Here is a 22,882-nt window from a genome sequence, read left to right on the forward strand (position 1 = left end):
GTGGTGTAATTAATGGGATCTGATCTGAGGCGGCAGCAGTCGTCCTGAAATTAAAAGCAAAAAGGTTCTCTGTGCACCGAAGAGCACATCTGTTTTGTGGCATAATTCAAATTAACTTGCGGGAATTCGCTACATCTCGAGTGTCTTCCGTGGTGACATGCAGCATCGAAACGCAGGCTTGGAAAGCTTTTATGAAAGCTCAGCAAGCAGAGCGGTTTTAAATTGCCTTTTTTTCTTTTTTTTTTTTAAAGAATTTTTGACAGCAATTTCCTACTTTTGACTGATTCTACCTCATTTATGTTTGCGCTGATTGCAGTTTTGTAAACATGAATTCCAGGGCGACGTGTCTGCTCTACCCAGGAGTGAGATGTTCAGCTTTTCCCCTTTCTCCCAGATGAAACCTGGGTCGCCTGCATTCAGCCTTTCCGTGTCCATCTGTGTTGTGCCTTAGATCTCAGGTAGAAGTTTAGAGGGGCAGAAGATGACTCCTGGCCGTGTCTTGGGAGCCTCAGTGTGCCCTGTATCTCTGGAGAGATGGACTTGATGCCCCAGGCCAGCTGGATAAGCAGCAGCAGGTTGTGCTGTTGTCACAGCCTCAGTGTCCTCCTTAGTGACATGACAGCAGTGCTGGTCTGTCTTTCGGGGCACTTTGGGACCCCTGGGGAAACACTGGGTGTTGTGGTCGTGCTCTGCCCCTCTGAGCTTGCATGGGGTCTTGCAGGTAAGATGAGCACTGAATTTTGCCAACAGCAGTGCAAAACGAGGGACTGACTGCCTTTAATCACAGTCTGTGGGACTGCTGAGATGACTGCATAAATGTTGCTGACTGGAAAATACCCTAGCACTGCCCCAGGGAAGGGCTGTGACCCAGCAGGGAGCTGGGGCTTGCTGTGGGGCTGGCCAAGGTGGGACTTGGCCCTAGTGACAGGGTGGAGCTGGCCAGGGAGAGGACATAAGGCAGGAGCTGGGGCAGCTGCAAGGGCTGTGAGCTGGGACAGCAGGAGGGGTTTTAGGGCTGACTGCAGCAATGCAGAGCTGCTGAGGGCATCGTATTCACTTGCTTTGTTTCATCCTTCTATCTCTCTCTCTGGGGTCTCAGCTGCACCCATCTCTGCTAGGCTAAACCTCATTTTTTCCTGCTTACCTTAATAAGCACAGGAAAGGGGAAGAGAGCAGTAATCTTTGTTAGACGAGAAATTCCTGAGTTCTTAAGCACTGAGGTCTTGCCTCTTGAAAGGAGCAGAGCAGAGCTACATACAGCTAAAATAGCAGAAGAGATTTAGCAACCCAAGCAGAGACCAGAATTGCTGGGGCTGCTCCGTGTAGAGAGGAAGAGAGGGAGATGATCAGGCTTTTAGAAATGCCTAAGGGTGCTGGGTGGTCTTGTTCACCAGTCCTAGTATGAGAGGACCAAGGACACCCAATGAAACCAGTAAGAGACAGGTTTAAAGGCGATGAAAGTGCTCCTGTCCACAGCAGGGTCACCTCCTGACATCTGCTCTGTTTCTAGCCAAGAACGTCTTTCCTGCAAGTTTTCTACTTTAATTCTAAAGTTAATTCACTATTGAAGCTAGTCCTAGTCCACTCACCTAAAATACCATGGCTGAAGTTTTCATTACAGCTTAGCATATTTTTTCTGTGTGCAGGGATGATTCTGAAGAGTGGGAAATGCTAGGAGAGAACGTCTTGCCCACCCTTCCTTGGAAAGACCTTACCCCATTATCTATCACTTGTACTGGTGCCAGCAGCCTGAAAAGAGAACAGCTGAGAGCTGCTGGATTCGTTACTCCTTCTCCTGCCTGAAAGGCTGCAAAATGCCGTCTCTGTCGTGGTCATCAGGTAACAGCTCTCAGGAACTTGAGAGAAGGTGTCTGGGGACATTTTGAGAGGGGCTTTTGAGAGTTTTCTATTTTCTGTTTCAGAGGTCAAGGTGAAAAATGCAGAGAGCCTTCCACCTCCTGCTGCTGGCGGGCTGCTTGCTTCCTCCCACAGGGACTCAGGCAGGATTTTGTGCTGCAACTCAGCTCTCGAGGCCAGCTATGACCCTTGCAGGCAGCCTCTTTTTTCATGTGTGTCTCCATCGAGCTGCCTCTCGTAGCAGGTCCAACAAGCTGCTGGCCTGCCCAAGCCACAGCTTGAGTCTGGGGCAGGTTGTCTTTTGCTCTCTTTTCCTAATCTTTGCATTATTGGCCAGCGTTTTTGGTAGCAGCTGGCTGTTTCTCGCTGTTGTGGGGACAGCTGGCCAAGGGCACCTGAAAAGCTTGAGGCGTTGACAAGTTTGACTCATTTTGTGCTGGGCAGTCGTTAGTTCTTAGGATTGCTTTGCCTTGCCCTTGCGGGATGGCTTGCTGTTTTTTTGGGGGGTGTGGTGCACTCCCTTGATGCATACAAATACATCAGAAAGCTCCAAAATTTCTATCTATTCACATGTGCCTTCCCTCCCTCTCCTCTTTTCCTTGGAGGAGCCCAGGGTTTGGGCTTGGGAGACAGCCACAGGCAATCTAACAGTGTGTTGCCTTGGAAGAGTGGAGTTTTCCCTTCCTTATCCTTCATGCTCCAGTCCCGCACTCCCTCTTTTTGAAGCGCTGGCTTCAGGGCCTGTTAGACTCTGATTTAGCTCACCAACCTGGCGAAAAAGAGATCCAAGAAAAACAGCAAATGCCTCTCCACTTCCTTGGGGAGTTAAAGCAGCTCCGAATGCCTGAACGAGGCACCCACCTCTTGAGCCTTTTGCTATTCATGTTGCCAGCAAAGCTCCTGCTGATTTCCAAAGGGAGTGGGACCCGGATCAGGATCCCTGATACGTGTCCTTCAGCTGCCCCGAATAAGCTGGACCATCTCTACAGCAAGTGCCACTGAGGTAAGCGCCTAAGAGCTTTGGTGGGGCAGATGCTTTTGCGTTTGTATCAGTCTCTACTCCCTTCCTGTCCTCTGTTCCCTGTCTCCCTCTCTCCTATAGCACCCGTTCTTCCACCCTTGTTTAGCAGGGATTATGGGATGAGAGGCCTGATCTCCCTGGGCTTAAGCACCTGGTGAAAGCGCAGAGGCGTTTTTAGCCTTGGGCTGTTCCTTACCACATGCAGCCTAAGGCAGGAGATTTATGGGAGTGCAGCGGGGTGACGCTCGGCTTCGCAACGAAACACCCAGGTTCTTTCAGCGGTGAAAGACAGGGAAGGCTGAACTGTTCAATCACAGTCTTCACTGGCCTTCCCAAATCCCTCCAGGAAAGCCCACACCCCTTGAACCAGTGCAGTTGGATTTAATGAAAAGAGTTTCAAGGTGATGTGGTGGGAGGCTCTTGTGTTTGACCAGAAGAAAGATAGTTTATAGAATGCTGTGTCGCCAGCTCCACCTTGAGCAAGTCAAAACAGAGAACGTTTCTTTTGCTGTTTTGGGATTTCTTTTTGTTTGCTTTTGACCACCATGGTTTTGGCAGGTGCTGTTTCAGTTTCATCACCTGGGAAGATATCTTACCAATGCTTTCAGCGTATCTAAGTCGCTGTGGCTGGGTGTGCTGATGCTCTGCAGCTCATAGAAATACCCACGAGGAATTTCCTTGAGCATAAAGCAGCCAATTGCATCATTACAGCTTTCTTTTCCTCTCTGCTGTTTGCCAGTTTTGCTGCAGTGATGGTCAAAGAGCTTGAATGAGGAGGGTTGCACTTATCCTGGCTGGCATTTCAATCTGGCCTTTTTACTGATGGCTGCAGAAAGTGAGTTCAGCAATGTCCCGGGGATCAGCTATTCAGTTTTTCCAATAGAAAAGCACTTAGCCTTTTCAAGACTCCCTTTTCCCTTAAACAAGAGGGATATTGTCCTGGAAAAGATTTTGATTTTATGCTTTTTAAGTTGGAAAAATTCTCCTGCAGAACATTCCTCACAGGCTTTCATGGCAAATAGCCTCTCTGGGGGCGTTTGGCTGGGCCATCGTGAGCCGTCCTGGCTCACCAATGCTAGTCACTGACCTCAGATGAGTCTAGCCAGTTTGGGAGAGCAACCTCAAAATAACTCTGATTGTACTGTCCATCCCCACTGGTTTTGGTGCTGAAGTCTTGCGACACATTGCAACGTGTTACCGGGTAATTTCTGTTCTTTCTGGCCACTGGTGAAGAGCTGTGGGAAGAAAGTAACCAGATTTATAGGAAAAATGGTTGTGATAGAAGCTGCCGTGTTGTTCAGCCCGTCTTCTAGTCTGTTCCCTCTTAACAGAGCAGCTCCCGTGCGTTAAGGTACTGTTGGGTCAAAAGGAAGGTAGGTCTCAAGCTAAGACTGAGAGAATTAACTGCAAAGAAGGAATAGGTGGGTATTTTGCAAAATGCTGAATGCAAATAATTAGTAAAAGGGCCAAGAATCCCAGCCCAAATGATATATGGAAAAGCCTTGCATCCATACTGCTTCAGTTGATATCCCTTGGGCAGGTCAGTGATGACCTGTCTACACCTGACCTTGGTGCTTCTCTGGGCCTTTGTGCCCCATTAAAAGAAAAAAAAAAGGTTTTTTTTATGAGTTTTGTTTGTTTATTTATTTTTACCATCTCAAGACTACTAAAATAGTATGAGGGCTGCACCCACCGGGCACAGCATTTCTTGTGCAGGGGTGGCAGATGTGAGTCTTGTGGTGTGTGGACATATAAGGTGTTAAACTCTGAGAGGGTTTTGCCAAATAGAGTGACCCAGCCTGGCACCATCTTGTCCAAAGTGCCTTGTGGGAGATGCTGTTTGGGTGAGACACTTCCAGGCTTGGTCCTGGAGAGACGCAGGCAAAGAGCCAACAACTAAGTAGCGTGCGTGGTCAGGGCCCGGATCTCAATGTCCATCATGGGGTCGTGCAGTCCCTTTGCTTGTTCCCCCACCAGAGCCCTCTGAGAATCCGATGTGATGCTTGGGAGCTCACACGTTCCCTCCTGCTGCTGACGACATGAGAACCCTTCTCCGTGCGAACTGCTCCTTCGTGGCAATGCTGCCTTTCCCCTCCTAGTATTTTATATAAATATATGTATGTATATTTATCTATCGCCCACCCTTTCTGCCCTTCTCTGCTTTTCTAAACATGTCGAGCTTTATTAAGCTGACTGATCCTAGCTTCCCCCCTTATGGGCTTATTAAGAAAACTGGTTATTTGGAGTAAGGCTCCTCCACCCCTGCTCAGGCTGGAGGCAGGCAGATCCCGTGCTGGGGATGACGGTTGGCAGAGGAGGACACAACCCTCACAGTCAGAATTACACCCAAATAACTGCGTTTAGCACTTGCCATCTGTCTGAAGTCAAGGGAATGTGTTGCTGAAGTGCAGCCCCTCTGTGCAGCTTCTCTTTGGCCCTTGGCTTGGCTGGAACAAGATCCATGGCAGATGTTAGGGATCTCTCCTTGGAGGGAGGAAGGGGAAACAGTTCCCTAAACAAAATCCTCCCTCGCATCCTTTAGTTTCCTAAAACTGTGCTTGTTTATGAGATGGAGATGTTTATGTGTCCCTTCCAGCATGTATATCTCTCTGCATGTACACATGCAAACATATAGGATGTTTTATCCTACTGCTACTGCTTTCGCATCAGTGTAACAATAACAGCAGTACTTGGGCCACATAATGCAGCATTAGCTTAGCCTTGCAAGAGCCTGAACCTTTCTGGCCTCATACCATTAGTGGCTTCTCTAGTGTCTTATAAGGACGCTTGATGATGACCATCCTAACTTATCCATATGCATCCAACTATCAAATTGGCATACTTTGATTTTAAAGCTTTTATTAGTCCGTTAACAGAAAACCCCAAAAAACTGCATTAGCTTTCATGGGGTCTTTATGTCAGTTCTCTGTATGTTTGTGCTAGTACCAGAAGCTGGTCTCAGACAGCGAAGGGAAAGTAATAGAGTTTAAATTGTTTTAAAACGGTGGCTTGCTTCAAAAGGCGCCCGTTGAAGTGACTGATAATTGTGCTGGGCTTCACTGAACTGCAACAGATGCTTCTCCAGGCATGGAGCATAGGACCAAAACCACTGTCAAGCTGCCACCGAGTCAAATTTGATAAGAAAAAATGTTGCAGGGGGGTTCTATTTGTCTCTGTAGGTGTATCCTGTCTGGTATTTAGCAAATGAGGTGTTGCAAAGGGCATTTTCCACATCGGAGCGGCCTCTCTTCTCCCTGGGCTGTGTTTGCCTGATGTCCTCTGTGGAGCTGAGGTTTTGCTCTCGTGAGGGTTTAGGCAAATTTGCTTATTGCAGGTAATCTAAATACTGCAATGCTCATGTGTTTGAACCTGTATGCAAAGTGACTATTGCTTGTCTGATCTTTTTTTTTTTTTTTTTTTTAATCTCCTGCAAATAGTTCCCTCACTTTAGAATAAATCAGGAGTTCGTTCTCCATCGACAATAAATCTAGGCTGGTATAACCCCTGCGGGAGGAGAATGGGGCTCTCTGTGTTTATAAACAGTGATAGAAAATATATATCTCTGCACGCAGAGTTTACATTCCATGTGGGTTTGCCTGCTGTGGTGTCCAATAAAAGAAAAGATGCATTTCTTAGCAAAAATGCTGCTAACATCTGCCTGGTTGGCACCATCAGTAGATCCCCTATGTGGAGTCCAAAGGAGGTCAGACATGATGCAGCAACCCCGTTAATTCAGGATGCTTTCCAGGGACTAGAAAGCTCTGTGATTAAGTAGCAGCAATGTAAAGCAGGAAAACTCAGTCCTCAGATTTTCAGAGACAGGCTTGGTATGTGTGGGGGAATTTATTAATTAATTTGGAAGGTGTTTTGAGGCTTTTTTTTTTTGTCATGGCCATCTACATGCAGTTGTCATCCTATGTAATTCTTAACTCACTTGGAAGACCTTTTGGCAGGTTCCTAATAGACTAAGGCTCAGAAACGGTTTTAATCAATAAAAATTATGGTTGTCTGCTCTCCTGTCCCAGCATTTTGCTGTTCCTTTGCCAGGTGTCAAAGCTGCCTCGGTTTTGCTGGTTCAACAGCGTCTGATCCATTCCTATTCTGGTCTGTAAATTATACGCTGGCTTCATCTTGGCAGTGATTAGAAAATGGCTAAGGGAAGGAAAATCTATTATCTATGAAAAGGAGAAAACAAAACAAGAAAGATGAGTAGTTCATGCGTGCGTGGAGACTGAATAAGGACTTCTGCATCTTACGGTACCAATTCTGTGCGATCCTTTTTTCTAACATGACTCTCCTCTTTTCCATTCTGTGGGTAATATAAAGGTGATGTCAATGCTGCACTGTGAAAGCACCCAAAGTAGCTGTGCACCAAAGCACCCAAAGTAGCCTGATAAGAGGCAGGATAAAAGACTTCTCTGCATCACTTTGAGGACAGCGGTATGATACAGTTTGAACAAAATGGGTAAATCATTTAAGCAAGACAGGAGTTTTTAGCAATCAGAATTTGGATGTGTAGAGGATAAGCTTTCCTGTGCTCACCTCAATGCTTCCACTGTACCCAGTAAGTCCCAAGTAGGATGCCACAGAGCTTCACTTGCAGGCTAGGTAAATTCGTGCTTATGATTTTATTTTTTCTGTGTTGGACTGTGAGCAATTACCCTAACACTTTTGCATAGAATCTCAGATTTCCCACAAAAAATCAAGACAAAAAGTTATTTTTTATTGTTAGAGAGCAAAAAGCACTCCTGCAGCCAAAGCTTTCCTTTTCTCACCTATCTCTCCCTTGTCCTTACATCAGGAGCCAGCCCAAAGCGTGGTAATGGTAGTATCCTAGCAGAAACAAAGCTTAATCAAACCTTTTGTACCTTAGTGGCTTACTATATTTTTCTCTGTAATCCATAGTTTGTGCCTCCCACCCTTGTCTCTTAATTACATAGCGTGCTCTTCCCTGACACATTTGAAATGCTCAGTGGAAATCTATTTGGCAAAAAAATGAGGGAATTTTTCCCTTTTCCCAACCTTCCTCACAGGTTTTTTAAATGCGTGGCTAGGAGAGAAGGATGGAGCTCGGGTTGGTGCTGCCTTCCCAGGCCGTCGCGGGTTCCCCCACAGCATCTTTGATAGATGAAGCTCGATGCCGGCTGCCGAACGCCCTGCAGGGATCACCGACCTGACTAAGCTCTCTCCTTGGGAATGAAGATCAAGACAAGATTTAATGGAAGTCACTAGACTTGTAATTCTTCCTTCATTTTGCCCATGGCTGTTATATCTCATGTCGGGCAAGCTGCTGGTCGTGAACCCGCAGGGCCCGGCCTTGGCTACAAAGCTCCCTAAAGGAGGAATTTTCCCACTGCTAATCTCCTTGGCGTGGAGCTGAGCCTCTCTGAATGCAATTGTTATTTTTATCCATCTCTGAATTGCTTTGCAGCTCCGTCTGGGTGGTCTTTGGGACGCGGTGCACAATGAACGCGGGCTGACCCGGCGAGCGGGGCCGTGTTGTCACGGGCGAACGTCAAAGCGTGGGACCGGCCTAAGCCCTCTGGGCCGCTCCGTGAGGTGATGGCTGAGGGGGCCGGGGCTGCGCAGCGTGAGGTGAGCTGGAAGAGGATGTCATGTCAAGAGGCCCCTATCTATCTGTCCGTTGTCCCTCCTTGTTTTCTCCTTTGAGAAAGCCACTCGAGCTGTCAGTCCAGGTCCAAATCTTGCTGCGTTGTCACAAACAGGGCTAGTGGCTTAGTCCTCCAGCAAGCCCTTTCAGGGAGGCGGCCTGATGACCCTGCTGATCTGCTGCACTGGGGCTTAGGGCTGGGCCTGCAGGTGTTTGTCCTCTGCTGGGGAATGCTGCAAAGATGGTCGCGCTCTGCAGCCTGTTTTACCAAAACAAATTGTTCTAACCTGTATTTGGAGGAGCTGCCTCTTGTGGTCAGAGCTAACCAGAGGGGACATTTGACTCTGGGGAGAACCAAGGAGGGTGAAAGGGATCGGCTTCAGAGCACAGTTGCCAGCGCAAATAACCTGATGTGCGGAGAGTCTTCTGTAGCTACTGCATCCTTGCTGGACAGAGCCTGAGGGACATCTGAGGGTCCTCAGGGATGGCTCTTGCCTGCGTGTGTGTCCAGGAGAGCAGTGAGCCCCGAGGACCGGTGGGCCAGTATTGCACTTCCAGGACTTCCAATTCCCCAGGCATTTCTTTAAAAGGGAATGATGAGGGAGATGGGCTGGAAATCATCTTCACCAAGGGATCGCTAATTTTTTTGCAGTTTTTTTTTCCCCCTGCTGCCAAAAGCTTTTTACAAAGAACTGATTAAGTTTTGCAGCATCCCGTGGCAGCGGTAATTGATAAATAGATCATGGCTTTATTTCCCTCTTCATTTCTTCAGCCTGGAATCCTCAGCTAGTCATCAGCAAATCGGGAGGTGCAGACGGTTAATGAAACATGTAATTGAAAAAGAAGGAAAAAATACAATCCCCATATGCGCAAGAAGTTATGGAAGTCCCTGCATGCTGAGAAACAGATTACTGACAGGATGAAAAAAAAAAATAACTGTGATCATAGACTGGTGGTTGGCCACAGCTTCCTGGCCTGAGAGCCCTGGGCACCATGAGGTGCCGGGTCCTGCCTTGGGTCCCCTCGCTAGGTGCTCTCCCAGTCCAATGGATAGAGCAATACCTGGGAGATGAAGAGTTCAGGAGCAGCATAGGGACTTCAACCGGTGTGTCAGGATGGAGGGGCTACAGCCTGGGTATTTGCTGTTGGATAGAGACCACCGGCTCATTTTATTTAGAGCAATGACCTCCGAGAGGCCTCCGGTCCTGCCAGTTTCCATCAGGCAACATTTAACCCTGTAGGGACCCAGGTCCCTCCTTGCTCCCCTTCCCTCTGCCCAGCTGCAGTGAGGCAGGACAGCGCGGAGGCTGCCCCGGAGCGTGGAGGAAGGACGGCACGTTGCGAGCCCGCGCGCGTATCCGCATCGTCATGGGCTTAGAGGAATGAGGTGATTCAGTTCTTGATTGATCTTTTCAGTTTTCCACAGGGGAAAATGTTATTCTAAGTAATGGTTTTTCTCCTCTTCATTCTTTCACCTCCTGTATTTTTTTTTTCCATCTTTTGCCACGTAAAAGGGAAGAAGAGGATGTGGAAAAGCCTACATTAATCTTGCTTTTTCTTTTCTTTTCTCTTTTCTTTTCTTTTCTTTTCTTTTCTTTTCTTTTCTTTTCTTTTCTTTTCTTTTCTTCTCTTTTCTCTTTTCTTTTTTCTTTTTCTTTTTCTTTTCTTTTCTTTTCTTTTCTTTTCTTTTCTTTTCTTTTCTTTTCTTTTCTTTTCTTTTCTTTTCTTTTCTCTTTTCTCTTTTCTCTTTTCTTTTCTTTTCTTTTCTTTTCTTTTCTTTTCTTTTCTTTTCTTTTCTTTTCTTTTCTTTTCTTTTCTTTTCTTTTCTTTTCTTTTCTTTTCTTTTTTTATGAACTGGCTAGTTTTTGGGATTGAAAATTGATATGGAAAAGGAAAATATTCCTTTCAACTCCAGGGATGTTGCATGGCAAAATAGTTCTGACAGAGAAATTGCTGGGGATTAAATGGTTGCCAAATTCATCCTTTGCATGAGCCTGTGCAGTGTCCCCGGATGGACACTGCTCTCACCCTGTCTGCTAGGAACAAGCAGCGCTGCATGGGAGGCTGCAGCGATGCTGCCCTTACAAATTTACTACTTTATATCAAGCCCAGTGCCTGCAGTGACCTTCATCAATAATATAGCCAAGGGATACCAAAAACAGGGGAAAAACGGGATATCTGGTACTCCCAAAATAAACAGCAAGCAAATATAAGCTCTTCTAACCTGCAGCTACTGGTGACTTGGTGGCACCAGTCCCAGCAGTGGTTATGTCCAAATATTGCAGAGGGGATGGGGCCCCAGTGTGCTACGATCCCCTGGGAATGGTGGTGCCTGGTGCCTTTCCCAAGGGGAGGAGGAAGCTGAAGTTAAAGCCTTTGCTTTTTCAAGTCACACTCGATGTGAGGAATTTAAAAATCTCTCTCCTGCTGATGTATTTTGCCTGGCCAGCATCCCATAAGCTTTTCTTCATCATATGGCACCTTGCTAAGCATGGAGGTGAACAGGGAGGCTTGGAGGTTTGTGTGGGCACTGAGCAGGGCAGAAACCACCCAAAAAGGAGATTTTTGGCAAAAGTAGGGAGAAGCCCCAAGCTCCTGTTTCAATGCAGCAGTCACCTGAAAGATGCCCGGCTGAGGACAAAAGTACCACGGGCTGTTTATTTAACTATTTTAGTACAGCATTGGAGAGCAAATCTCTGAGGGGCATCCTATAAATTGACAGGAATACTGTCACCTTGAGCAGCTTCTTGGCATCACAACGGGAGAAAAAAAGGTCACTGGAACAGGGCCAGCAAAGGGAAGCGAAAATAATGAGGAGCTTGGAAAGTCTTCCATGGGAGGAGGAGGAGGTTAAACAGATTAGGGCTGTTTAATTTACTGAGGAGAGGAGTAAGAGGTGACTGGGTGAGGTTTATGAAGGAGTGAGTGGTGCAGAGGTCAGGCAACCGCTCCTCTTCCCCAGCTCGTGCACTTTGCAGGGTACCAGGTGCTACCCGAGGGCAGAGGGTATATTAAATGAAACCTTTAAGGTGGCAAACAGGGTGCTGTGAAAATACATCTCTCTCCTCCAGCTGGTCCTGAGACAAGGTTGTGGTGGGGATGGTAGCTCCGAGTGTGCCCGTGTCTTGGTGGGAGCCTTCAGGGTGAGATCTCTGCTCCTAACATGAGCGAGGTGAAGACGTTTTCTGAGATGCTCTTGCTGCAGCAGATGAGGGGTGGTGCCGTTAGTATAAATAGCTCTCCTAGCTTTAGGACCGCATACTTGCTAAGTAAAACCGTCTTATTTCTGTGGCTGCCGAGAGCTGGAGCGATAGTTCACGCTGTATGCGGCGTAGCGTGATTTATTGTGCGAGGGTGATAAGTTTCAGAGAGACAAATGGAAGCAGGAGAAGCTGTTTCACCTGATCAGAAATAAGCCCACTGCTCCTGACACTCACAAATGGAGCTGACCTCCCTGCGGGAGGTCTCTGTCTCTGCCTAATCGGGTGTTTTCTGGATTAAAAGGGTTTAATGCAAAGCCCTGCAATGAGAGGGCAGAATCAGGGAGCAGGGGCTGCCCTCAGGAGAGCGCAAGCTGAACCCGTGGGGCTTAAGAGCTAAAGGGAGGTTCCGGTCGGAGCAGACCCGAATGTGGTCCATGGAGATGGGATTTAAGGCTCGTGGAGGTCAAGCCTGGTGGGGCAGCAGCATCAGACTCATGGCAGGTTCACTCTCATCTCCTTTGAAGAAACCTGTGTCAATTTGGAGGGTTTCGTACCAGGGCGAAGGAAGGGGCAGGGATGATTTAGGGGTTTGCCCTGCTCTGTGCGGGGAGCAAGGCTTGAGGTGTATATCTTCAAAGTATAACACAGCTGCAAAGGCTCAAGCCAGGAAAACTGACTAGAAATTTGGGGAATTGCTCATTCCTTCAGCAGTCTATTTGGGAGTGGGGGAGCTCATGGAGGGCTTTCTGCCTTCTTGCAACAGTCACCTGGGGTGAGATGCAAGTAACAGCAGAGGCTTGGGCTGAAAGGGAATCATGATTTATATTGGATAAATTCATTGCAGGGGAAAAGGGATTGCATCCCAAAGAAATGTCTTGGCAGCACTTTTCGATATCCATACACAGTTTTTCGCCAGCTGCAGTCAGAGCTGGTGAAATCCGCCTGGGATAAAGGTGTCCCCTTTGCCGACTGTGCATCCTGACTTCATTCCTGTGTTTTGCCAGGACATTCGCTCCAGACTGGGTGCAAACAGCACCACTGCGATATACCAACGGTAACCACCCGGAGGGAAAGGCCTGAAGCCAAACGCCGTGTACAGCCCCATCGGGGAGCCGTGCTGGGCTTTGATCCCCGCTGCTCGAGCTCGCCCCGCCACGGGAGAAGCGCCCGCTACGTTTGCAGTGCTCAGCACCGATGCCCGCGTGTTCCCCGCCGCTCGCCTTTCTCTCCCAGACAAAGCTGGCTTCTCACACGCCACGTTTGACTTCATTTGTATTGTCAGATGAGACTGATCTTATTATCTCCCTAAGGAAGATTTATTTCGTCCCCAGCTCAGGCTCGACAGCCTGCATTCATTGCATTTTCCACACTGGGCTTGTGCTGCCTCTCTGCAGAGGCAGCGGCCGCTGCAGACCAGGTTTGCCCGCATGGCACCTGCAGCCAAGATTTGGCTAATGGATCTGCAAGCAGGTTTCATAGGCCTGTGAGTGACATGGCTGTAAATTATTGCAGGTAGGTGATGGAGAGAGCTCAGAGACCCGGGAGATGGGCTGTGCATGAGCACTTGGCTGACTTGATGCAGATTGGTACAAAAGAAAAATCATAGATATAAACTGCAGGAAACTGGTAATGCAGAGATGGTTCAGGTCAAGTTAAACTAAGCGTGGGATAGCCTGTCGTATAACATCCTCTTATAAAAGCTAAGCATAAATCATTCTGATGAAAGTATATTAACCACCTGGGCCCATTGGTCCAATACTAGGTGAATCTGAGGCTGGAAGTAAATAATTCAGCTGTGTTTCATCGTCCTCCTTTGCAAAGCTCTGCACCCGGTGTTGTCAGGACCGGGGCTGGGACAACACCTGTCTGCTGGGGTTGATGGACACGTTTCCTTGAGAATTGTCACTTGGGTTCAGCCAAGGTCCATAGTGATGAGCAGCTTGAGAGGGCTGTGGGCTGCAGTGGGACCCTGGCCTTAGCCGTGTCTCGTCACCGCGGATGGGTTCATCCGTGGAACTGTGGAAAATGTGGATCCTGGGGGTTATATTGCCTGTGCCTGGCATTTTCTGTGTGGAACTGGGGCCTCGGCGCTCGGCGGCTCTGTGTGTCCCTGCGGCTGATCCAGAAGTGCCTGGGGAGGAGGGTGGGTGGGTGGCAGCTGAGCTGGGATTTGGAAGGGGCTGGTAAAACCTGCAGGGCAGATGGCAGCTCTGAAGGGCTAGAGAAGTAGCTGGGTGCCTTGGATCCCGGTGTGCCTTCATTCCCCTTTAATATCCTTCTATATTAAAAAAAAAAATAGACTTGGAAGAGAATGATTGCAGGATATTATAAAGAGTGTTTCCAAACTGCTGTTTGTTACAGGGAGGAAAAAAAAGAAAAAGAAAAGAAAGAAATGTAAGCAAGTCCTTGAAACCTCAAAGTTGTGGGATTGTTTCTGGCAGGAAATGAAAACATTTTCTTTTCCTTAATATTTTTCTCCTCATCCTCCCTTTTTTTGGAGGGCGATGTAATTTCCTGACTATCTCTAGCTTGACCAGTGTTATCAAAAGGAAGAGAAGACAAATTAGTGTAGCTCCTTTCTGCAAGGAAATGATTTCCAATCTTTACTTGAACATGCTATAGTTTGGCGTGGCTAACTGACGTCCTCAGGTAATCCTCGAGCTACCTCCAGCAAAGCTATGGAGAGCTGCTCAGCTGCGGTTGGCTTAGAGATTAGATTACAGATAAAGTTGAGATTCAGGCTCATGACTTGCTTGAAATATGGTCCCAGAGCTGATGATAGCCGGCTTTCCTAGTGCTGCTCCACAGTTTTCAGCCCCATCTGATATGCTGTTAAGACACTGATCTGATTTGGGTTCCTCCGTTAAAATGGACGTCATTTAGTCAGTTACTCTCGGTTCATTGTGTCCCATCCAAACTGCAGCTCAGTTTTTAGGATGCTTAGGTTTGTGGCTCTAGTTTCAGTCCATTTTTAATAACCAAAAAAAAAAGACTTTTATTTTGGGTGATCCCCAGGAAATTGCTCTGTTTTACAAAATGTTGATTTCCAGCACTGTGCGTAACATGGGGCAGGGCCAAAACCTTACATTTTTAAAACTCTTAAGTACCTTCTGCATAGTCTAATTGCTTCTGCTCCCAGTTGAATCCAATATACTTTTAGAGAATGGTGAAAATAAAGTCGTCCTTTGGAAATGCAAAGCAGATAGAGAGAGCCCATCTCTCGTGAGCTGCCAGAAAAGGGCTCCGTTCCCAAGCAGAGGGCCCGCCGCGTGCTGCAAGCAGACAAACCCAGCAAGAGCGAAAGGACCATTTCTTCAGGCCCTGGTTCTCATTATCATCTTTAGCCGCAGAAATTTCCCCCTGCTGTAAGAGTTATGGTGTGATCTAAAGAAAAGAAAATGTAATACTTACGTAACTTCTTAACAGCATGTTTTTGGTCATTTAACTTGGTGTTCTGCAGTGTAAAAAAAGAGCAAAGAGGCAGGAAATGTTTGCTTTAATGCCCTTCTGGAACCCCGCTCTTCTCCTAGGAAAAGCCAGCGGCAATTAATATAAGTTGCTTGCTTGTAAGTACCAACAGGCTTATTTAAACAGCATGTTCAATGCTGGTGGATGCTGCAGGAATAGGGCTCTTCACCCTGGGATGATTTGACTTGTAAAACTTCAACAAAATGTTGAAAACCGTTCTGGGTTTTGTCAGGGGGAAATGGAAGCTTTAGGCAGGCTTGGGATTTTTCTGTTTCTGTGAGAAATGCAAATGTTCAAGACTCGCTGATGTTTGTGATTGCCTCTTTGAGAGATCATCTTTAGGGCCTTTAAAGAAAAGAAAGGAAAACTAAAGAATATGATTTCCAGACGCAGGGCTGCAGCCTTCTGGTTTCAGTCGGGCCTTCAGAGTGGCAGCTTTTTGTAAGAAGATGTGAAAATCTCCCAGCAGAGGAAGGCAGGGGAGTTGCGGCTGCTTTTGCTCTGAGAGGGCACAGAGCAGTAGCGGGAGCCGCGTTTGCCCAGAAATGAGCTACGGCTCAGCCAGCATCCTGGATTGTGAGGTTTCCTGACCTGGTTTGTGCTGAGGAGAGGGAAAGTGCTCGGCAGCACGCAGGACGTGCCTTGCAGGCAGGCCAGCCCTCCGATGCAGGCCAAGGTAAGACAAATGTTGCTGGGCAGAAAGAAATCTTGCTCCAAACAGCTGCCGGGAACACAGCTACCCGAGCCCAAGGTGCTGCTGCACCGTTCAAGGATGGGGTGCAGCACAGAAATCCTAGTTAGCGTGGAGGTGGGCAAGGAGGCCTTGCTAGCATGGAGGTGGCCGTGGAAGGGAAGGGGGAGCGCTTTGCGCTGTTTCCCACCCTGACTCGGGGCATACTCCTGGGTGAATGGCATGCTGATGTATTTGCTGTGGAACTAACTGGTTAACTAACTAGCTAGTTCAACCTCCAACATACTGGGACCGTGTTGGAGGCTGCTTCCTCTCCTGGTGGCTCGGCTGGGTGTTGGCGCGCTCTCCCCGATAGAGATGCGAGCTCGGGGCCGTTCCGTTGGGTTTCGTTGCGCACATCCGCGTGGCAGGGAAGATAACTCGCTGCTGCGGGGACCACGGGATGAGGCCGTGCAGGAGGTCCCCCCAGCACAGGGGTTTTCAAGATGCAGCACACTGGGCTCCCACCTCTGATGTGAAAGTGGAAAGGGAAATGAGTGCTCTAGCTGCCTCCCCCAGGGCTGCCACAAAAACTGTAATGTACAGAAATAGGCGCGTTATGTTTGGCCTGGCTCTGTGCAAATCTAAGCTCTTGCCATGTGGAAGCACTCCTTCGAGTGCCCGTTTTATGCTCTGATTTATCCCTTCCAAGGTTATTTGAGGCCCAGCAGCAAAGTCAGCCCCGCTCAGGAGGCGGCTGGCCCTGGTTCAGCAGAGCACTAGGCCGCTGGCAGCGCTCGCGCCCTTGCCGCGTGCTAGGCTAACACCACGTTGGGCAGAGGTCCTTGGGAGACGAGCGAGGACACGAGGAGGTTTTGGCCCTGTTTGTTTTGCCTGCTGTGCAAATTAAGAACAGGTTAAAGATGTCCTGCTCATGAGCCAGCACATCGCGGCAGCGCTATCTGTTGTGTCGTGGCTGAGCCCAGGGGACTGGTACGCTCAGAGGAGAGGCTGTGAACCCTGCTGTAGACATGGGGAAGGGAGAGGGTGGTCTTAGGAAAATGTGAGTCAGAGCTAGTGGCCCGGCTTTGCCTGGCTGCATGAGAGAGAGAAGGCTGAAAAGCAGACAAGGTGGAGGAGGGACAGCAGGGAGGGCTGCAAGCAGATCCACAGTGCTGAGGTAGAGGAGGACGTGCAGGGAAATGCTAAATCAGAGCGACTCCCGAGTTCTTCCCTTCCAAACTCAGGGGATACTCAGAGTTACTTTCTTCTCCTGTCCCACAGCACACCCCAAGCTTCACCATCCAACAGAGCCCAAAAAGGGCACGGTGGTTTTACCATAAATTTGGCTGCCCCACGTTGCGTTTGGCCAAGTGGGCTCTGTGCCTTTCAGAAGGGAAAAATCTGAGAGCTCTGTCTTTCTCAATGTCTGTCTATATATATATATGTATATATATATATATTTATGTGTGTGTATAAATAATATATGTGTAGAAGAAGCTTGTCTAGAACCGCAGCAGGCAGCTTTTCTCTGTCAGCAGGCTTCTCTTGAGCCTGGGCTTACACATGGGCACCAGATGTGGCTCTCCAAAAAGGTCTGTTAGTTCTTTACCCCTTTTCTTTTTTGTTTTTTTCCCCCCTACTTAAGTTCAGCTTGAGCCATACAGGCCAGCTCTCTGTCTGAGGCTAAGCGGAAACCAAGAGTGATTGCTTACAATGCCATAAATAGCTAAATAGCAATTTTCAATAGTAAACAGGGACATGAGAATTAAGAAAGAACTCTCCAAGCAGTTCGTAGACATTCCAGTTTCTTGTTTTAATATTTTTCTGTGCCTTCTCCCCCCACCCTTCGCTTCTCTTAGCAGGAGGTGACACATTAACAATGCTTCCCATGAGCAAGAGGCCCAGTCTGGTTATCTAAAGCAGAAAGAGAAGCTAGGAGTCTTCAAAAGGAGCCTTGTAGAACTAGAGACCTCCACCGTCTTGGGAGTTATATATTCAGTTCTTTGAGGGGACCCTGAAAAATCCCATCCACATGATATTGGCAGTAGATGCAAGGATTGGTGGATGTGTTGCCAGCCCAGAGTCTTTGTATTGATTTTCAAAGCCTTCATGAGTTGTCTCAGCTGGCCACCCTTTTTCTTGACAACAGTGAAACCCATCCAGAAATCGGAATTCCTGTTGCATAGAATGAAATTTTCAGACTTTTTTCCATTTTCTTTTGTTCCAAGTCAGGAGGAAAAGTCAAGCTTGTTCACAGAGTGGAAGTTTGGAGGAAATTTAGGTTCAGAGACATGGAAGTGACCTTATTGAAATGGGCTGTTCAGGTATTTTCAGTCTAAATGCAATATAAGGTAATATAAAATATGGACATCAGAATGAAAGCAAAGTCTTGACTCTAACCAATGTGAAAAAGTTGAAATGAAATCCTTGGCTTCAGACCCAAGTGTTTCTGATATTCTGCTGTCTAATTCTATCAACATCATTTTTTTCCCACAAGTCAAATAGTTTTTGCAGAGATTAGAATTTGCTTATGGAAAAATGCTCTAGAAACTTTAGCAATTTGCTCCAAACACAGTTTGCTCTCTTGTAGCTGGAGCTCAGCACTTACTGGTACAGGGAGTGCTTGACAGACAGATAGATTTTGTAAGGCAAGGCAGTGTTGGCGTTCTTTGCAAGCCTTGAAGCTCCGTAAAGTCACTAGGGAATTCTTCACTATCTTGGCAACTTCTGGCTTTGTTTGCCCATGGTCTTTGAGAGAGCCTCTAGTCACTCATGATTTGGAGGCAAGGTGGATTAAGAGAGACAGGGTGGCTCGTTCAGCCACAGCACCTCCATGCGTTTGGTGTATTTGGGCTTTTGGACACAGGTAAAACAGCGCAACGTCAACGGGGTCAGTGCTGCAGCAGAAACCCACCTCCAAGGCGGTCGGACTGTAGGTGTTGGAGTTCCAGCAGTGCTCAGCTTTGTCTCAGCTGGGTTTCGTTCAAGGTGGGTGGGAAGCATTGCCTGCAAGCCAGTGCTGTCCTCGCACTCCCACTCTCTCACTAACCACTTCTGGCTGCCGTGGGAGCCCCAAGGCCTTCAAAGGGACGACACTGGATTGCATGAGACTGTCTTTCCCCATCTCTCATCCGCATTTCTCAGCCCATGGTGGTCCGTAAGGCTTCAGAAAGGGACCCACTAAGCAACTGCAGAAAACATTAAAGCTTATTGCACGTTCCCACAAATGTGTATTCCCAGAATGTTCCCACAAAAGCAAGGAATATGGAGAGAAATCAAAGTGCTAATGAACAATTGAAACTCAGCTGCTGCTTTTTTTTTTTCTCTTTTCTTTTTGGCTGTAAATGAAAATGCATGTGCACAAGATAGATTTTATTACCCCAATGCACGAAATGGTTCTTGAATAAAATGCACAGAAATAAACCCTGTCCTGCTTCAAGCAGACTATAGGATGAGACGGAGGTGAATCCATGTCATTGGGCACCACCAAATGTCCTTATTAATGTGAGACAAAAGCTTTTTTTCAGAGACGCACAGGACTACCAATGCATTAATCCCATGGCAAAGTCATAACCTCAGCAGCTTTAATATTTATACGTCTCCTCTGCGGGAAGTCGGCAGTGCAGATTATAGGAATGATGTCTCCTTGCCTGTGTGCGAGATAGGTGGTCTTTCCTAAAAGAACAAGGAAGGTGTTTTTCATTCCATCAGGCCATAAAATCCCGGTGCAGATGAGGAAAAAGCTCTTTCGTTTTCTCATGGAGCAAGGCAGACAAGGTTAAGCATGGACAGAGCATGGCATGGGAAGGGCCGGACCCTTCCTATGCTTACACCAGTTTCACACCGGTTGCACCACTCACTCCCAAAGGACCTGTCTCAATGAGAGGAGAAATGGAGGTTGCCACAAAACCAGTAAGAAAGCGGTGGTTTGGAAAGGGGCAGGTAGGTCTGACCGTGCTCATTTGTGTGGGCTTTTAGCGACCTTCCGCGCCGGGCAGTTGGGGCAGTAAACACACTTTATGAGCTGTTAGGAGCCGCGCTCCGCTCAGCAGCACCAGAAGTCGTTCCGGGCATTAGCGGCGGGCGCGCGCCGGCATCCGCGCGCCGGCAGCCCTTAATGCGCTCCCTCTTCCGGCTGCCGCGGGATCAAAAGGAGCAAGCACGGTGCTCTGAAAGTACAAGGACAGCAGGGCCTGCTGCTGGCTCGCTTTTTTACTGCTTCTGCCTTGTGAATGAGGAAAAAAGAATTTATTTTCTAGGAATTGAGACAGCATGGTATACTTTTTTCTTTTTATAAAAAATTTTTTGACTACATGTGAAATGTGTCTTGCTGATCCAAAGAAACACCCTTGGATTAGCCCTAAGACATTAAACCGGATTCCTGGACCTGATGTAAGTGCGGTCGCTGTAGTCGGTGGTGGGTCAGTCTGCTTCTCTCACCGCCTGCTGCAGGCAGCAGACTGCTCTTTGCCTTCTGCTTTTAGAAAATTAGGGAGAAACTAAGGCTGAAAGGGACTTCAGGGGTTCATTAGGCCCCCCTTGAAACTCATGGCTGATGGGTGGACATCCATGTAGATCTTAAAAACGTTGGGGGATGGAGATCTCTCAGTTGCCCACACAACCTCTTTCATTAGAGCATTTACCCTCAAATAGGAAGCGCTTCCTTATCTCTTTGGTTTGGTTGGCTTAACAAAAGGGTCACACTCTTAAATGTGCTTGGACAAGATGGTGCATGCTAGTGGCCATAGGCCCCCATGGCCTCCGGGTGCTTTAGGAGAGCGTTTCTGTTAGGTTTTTGGACCATGACTGCATGAGATCTGGCTGTTCCTCTAGGAGAAGCTCTCGGCAACACACAAATCCTTCATGGCGTCCCTCCAGACCGTACCTGTGCAGGAGATCACGGCAGGAGCAGGAGAGGTGGATAGTTCATACTGAGAGCACCATCTGGTGGGCTGCGGGGCCCCATGTAGTACATGTGGTTTGGGGCCAAGGACAGGGGAGTTGTCCCCAAAGTGACCCAGGGTCGCAGTGGGGTGGCTGCATCCAGTGGACATGGCCCATCTAGACCGGCTTCCTGTAGCCTGCAATCGGCAACCTCAAGAAGGTGGAAATAATCCCCAAGGAGGCAATTAGGAAGCCGAGTTTCTTCCTGCCTTCAGACCGCCGGGGCTCGACGCGCTCCTCGAAGCGTGACGCTGGATACCGGATTCTCCCCAAACCGCCTGGAAAACTCCCTAGCTAGGAGGACTCAGCTCCAGCCATTACTATCCACCCTTTCTTGAACACTGATGAAATCTTCAAATCAGTTATAAGGGCCAATGAGTCCCAAAGGTTTGTTATTTTTTTATATATATACATTTTCGTCTCCATCTCCATTTTAAGTTGGCTGATTTTCAGTGTTACCAACTGTACTCTCCCTCTTCCACTGTGAGGAATAGGAACTAAGTGGTGCCTGAGCAAGTTGTTTTTGATCAACCACGATATCGTGGTTTCATCCAGAGCCCTACAGTATCCTGCTAATAGCTGTGTAGGCTCTGAATTTGCTGTGCTGGACAAAAACTAGATATTGCGACCTTCAAGCCATACCAGAAGTCAAATGCAAATCATGCACTATTTTTAAAAACTCTTTATTATTATTATTGAATTATCGAATCTAATCCCTGAATGCTTGGTGGTGGGAGGTATCCTCTAAAACGTGATATGCCTTTGCCAAAAGCTGGTCCTCCTTTTGCGTGAGGGAGAGTGAGTCAGAGATGCTCCTTTGCCAGGATCAGGCCGCAGGGCTGCCAGAGAGGTCCCCCCTTTACTGCCTCATCCCCTGGGTCTTTTGGTGCTATTAATCAGCCAGCAAATTTTGCTCCAGGAGTGTTTGCTGTGTAGAGCGTGAGCTGTCCAGAAACGTGGCTTTCTGTGGCCTCAATTAGATGCAAATTAGATGCAATTGGATGCAAAACAGGGCCTTGGCTCCATCGGGGCACTTGAGCCGTGCTGCAAAGTGAAGGAACTGTAAGAACAGAGATTTGCTGCCGTCCCGGGATGCAGACGGCCTCGGGGGAAGCAGCTCTGCAAACTCACGTCCCCAGACTCGGAGGCGTCCGTCTGATTTCTATTAAAACGCGCTCCAAGCAAAGGGAAAAGCAATCACGCTTATTAAGCAGTTTTAGCAGGACTCAGGCTTTGCGCTTAGGCCAGGGTGCAGCCGCTGGTCCCCAGCATTCCCGGATGGGCCAATGCTTTGGGGAGCCATCAGGAATGACGGGGCCATTCCCGGCTCCCCCAGCAGTCAGGTTTGCTGAGGTCTGGCTCGCGCCTCCTTCCTTGGCCTCTCACCTTCTCCTTAGCAGAGATTCCTCCTTCCTTTCTCCATCCCAGCCCTGGCGAAGGCCCAGGGCGATCCCATGCGCTCTCTCCAGGGCCTCTGCTTGTCCCGGGTTTGGCTGCTTCAAGATGCTTTTGGCAGAAAGAGAGGAGTGGATTTTGGCCAGATTCCGACTGGAGAAATAAGGGACTGGAGGGATTTTAATTAACACATTTATTGCAGCTTAACATCTTCTGCCTGTGGAGGGTGGTGGTGCCGAGCAGCGGTTCCCCAGAGCTCGTTCGGCGACGTCCTGCAGCGAAGCTGTCCTTTCTCATGGCACGTAATGTTAAGGATACCATAGTGTCTCTGTGTGATCAATGATGGGAAGATTGTGCAGTTGCCCTCCTGGTAAAGGATGCTTTCCCCATGCAGAGTCCCATCCCATTTGATTTAATAACCCGGATTCATCCAGGTGCTGCCTGTCCAACGTGCGCTATTTAACCAGAGGGGCAGCTGCTGCTGTTTTATCTTCAGCATCTCGTTTTGTTTCCTTGCAGCTCGCTCAGAGCAAGTGCAAGAGCAAAATCGGGATGAGGGAGCTTGCAGGCAGGGCTGCTTCTGCAACGGCCCTGCAGGCCGGTAGGCTCCTGGCACTTGTTTCTTTGTCCTCCATGCAGAAATTCAACAAGCTCAAGGGGTGGGTGAGCTTTGAGCTGCGATGTCCCCATCCATCCAAGTCTCCCTTGGC

The sequence above is a fragment of the Tinamus guttatus genome, unplaced genomic scaffold (assembly GCF_059628265.1).
Source record: "Tinamus guttatus ecotype Peru unplaced genomic scaffold, ASM5962826v1 Tinamus_guttatus_pri_ptg000197l, whole genome shotgun sequence".
Classification (NCBI taxonomy): domain Eukaryota; kingdom Metazoa; phylum Chordata; class Aves; order Tinamiformes; family Tinamidae; genus Tinamus; species Tinamus guttatus.